At 51.8% G+C, this 2,587-nt stretch overlaps 1 pseudogene; it reads left to right on the top strand.

Moving 5' to 3' along the window:
* The first annotated feature begins 372 nt into the window (after nucleotides 1-372).
* On the top strand, nucleotides 373-2,440 carry LOC117875545 (annotated as a pseudogene).
* The last annotated feature ends 147 nt before the right edge of the window (nucleotides 2,441-2,587 follow it).

Genomic DNA, 2,587 nt, shown 5'->3' with positions numbered 1-2,587 from the left:
TGGTCTGTCACCTCAGTATGTGGGTTTGCTCACGCTCCCGCACCCAAAACATGGCAGTGCTCAGCCCAGAAACTCCTGGGCCAGTTCACACACACACCTTTTCTTTTAGGTGGGGCTTATGTTTGCAGGAATGTTAACTGAAGGGCGAGTTCCCACCTCTGAATCTAATGGGGTTTTAACCCAGCCCGTAAAAACACTCCCTCACCTCAGCTTCATTCATCATCCAGAGGAGGCCTGAAAATGGGGACACTCAGTAACCCATCCCCCATAGAAATAACTTTACAACCGCCCAGATGTCTTCACATCACCAACCCAAGATGGTGGCGCCCAGGTGGTGTGCAGCATCACTGTGGCCCCACTGTGGGGCGCATGATGCGGGCAGCAGGGGTCCGGGGAGGCCGTGGTGGGAGCAGGCAGCTGCAGAAGCTGTGGCTGGTGGGGCAGGAGTTCGTGCAGGCGGCTTGGAGCCACCCTCCTCCTCCCCTGGGGGGCCGGGAGCCCAGCCCACAGGGGCCGGGGCAGGAAGAGTCACCGTCAGCTGAGGAAGGAAAACTGCAGACTCAAGTGGAGCTGCTACTCCTGCCTGCACCACTAGGAGCTGGGCAAGGCAGGCCTAGCTGGAGTGAGTAGCCATAGGGCCCGGATAGGGGCCCAGGGAGATGCCCCTGCTCTGCTGCGGTTCTGGCCTCATCGCCCCCTGGAGACCAGCACTGGCAGCTCCCCCAGGAGACAGCTAAGCGACTCTTCCAGCAGGGACCCGGCGCCTCTGCCGCGGCCTCTGTACAGAAACAGGCCTTGCTGGTGGCCAACGTGGAGAAGGGGATCCGGCAGCTGGAGCGGCGTCTGGGGCTCAGCAAGCACAGGAAGAGGAGGGCATCTCCTCCGTGCTGCAGAGCTTCACGCAGAATGGGCTGGGCTATATGCTGGAAGTCCTGGGGCCTGAGACCACCCTCTCCAGCCTCTATGAGGAGAACAGCAAGGAGGATCTGGATCCAAAGAGGAAAGGATGCAGATGAGGGGCACCTAGAGCTGAATGAGGGGAAGAAGAGGATAAGGAGGATATTGATATGGAGTCACTAGATGAGGAGGAGGGAGGGGGAGCTGGATGGGGAGGAGGAAGATGAGGAGGGGGACTTAGACAGGGATGAGGAGGTGAGGCTAGAAGACACTTTAGAAACCTCAGAGGAGGCAGATGTGGAAAGGAACTGGGAGCATGAGAGGAAAGGAAGCAGAAATCTTTCCATGTCTCCAGAGGTTAGTGGCACATATAAACCCAACAAAGCCAAGACCTCCAAGGAGGAGACGAGCTTTTGCCATAGGGCTCCGGGGTATGCTCCCCCTCCAGTGAGAACAGCTGATGAGACAGTGGATGAAAAGAAGAAGGAAGAACTGGGAAGACTGAAGAAAACAGTGAAAGGTCTAATTAGCAGGTTGAGTGAACCAAATTTGACCTCCATAAGTGGACCGTTGGAAGAGATATACATGACTAACAGTAGCAAGGACAGGAATAAATGCTAACAGATGTTCTTACGAAGGCTTGTGTTACTGCGGTCAAGATGCCTGCTAGCTAGATGGATGATGGCGCGTGTCATTTGGGACAACATTCTTCATCATCCCGTGGGAACTGAGGCTGGTGCTCACTTTTTGGAAGTGGTGGTAAGGAAATTTGATGAATTCTATCAAAGTGATGCTGAAAGGAAAGAGCAGGATAATCCATTTGCCTTGATTGGCCGTCTGTATAAGTTTCATGCAGTGCGTTTGCTGCTGATCTCTAATATTCTGAAGTCGCTCGTTAGCAGTTTTACAGAACAGGGCTTTGAACTGATTCTGCTCCTCCTGGAAACGTGAGTTTTTCCTTGAGAAAAGATAATGCGTTGGCCCTGAAGGAGCTGGCCCAGAACAAAGCACATGCTGTGGGGAAGAAATTTCAGGACCAGTGTAGGGTTCACTTTATACTACTGTGCTGGCACTAAAAAACAATGATATGCAGAAAATCCCAGGTTACGACTCTGAGCCAGTTGAGAAGCTGGGCAAGCTGCAGAGAACACGGGTCCACCATAGTGTCATTGGAATCTCCCCTCAATGCTGACTGGGTTGGCCGTTAGTGGATCGTAGGGTCATCCTAGGAGTACCGATGACTGGTAGTACCAACAGCAAGACTCAGCACAAACTGCCTGTAGGAAAGATGAGTTCAAAGATACTGGAGCTTGCTCATAAGCAGAGAATGAACACGGACATCAGGAGAAATATTTTTTGTGTCTTCATGAGTAGTGAGGACTTCTTGGATGCATTTGAAAACTTTTGAAGCTTGGACTTAAAGATCAGCCAGAGAGAGAGAGAGACGGTTCATGTTCTCATAGACTGCTGCCTACAGGAGAAGACATATAACCCCTTTTATGCATATTAGGCTAACAAGTCTTGTGAAGTATCAGAGGGGTAGCCGTGTTAGTCTGAATCTGTAAAAAGCAACAGAGGGTCCTGTGGCACCTTTAAGACTAACAGAAGTATTGGGAGCATAAGCTTTCGTGGGTAAGAACCCCACTTCTTCAGATGCATCTGAAGAAGTGAGGTTCTTACCCACGAAAGC

This window comes from Trachemys scripta, chromosome 3 (genome assembly GCF_013100865.1).
Source record: "Trachemys scripta elegans isolate TJP31775 chromosome 3, CAS_Tse_1.0, whole genome shotgun sequence".
Classification (NCBI taxonomy): Eukaryota; Metazoa; Chordata; order Testudines; family Emydidae; genus Trachemys; species Trachemys scripta.
The sequence above is the reverse complement of the archived record's forward strand: the minus strand, read 5'-3'. Positions and strand labels throughout refer to the sequence as shown.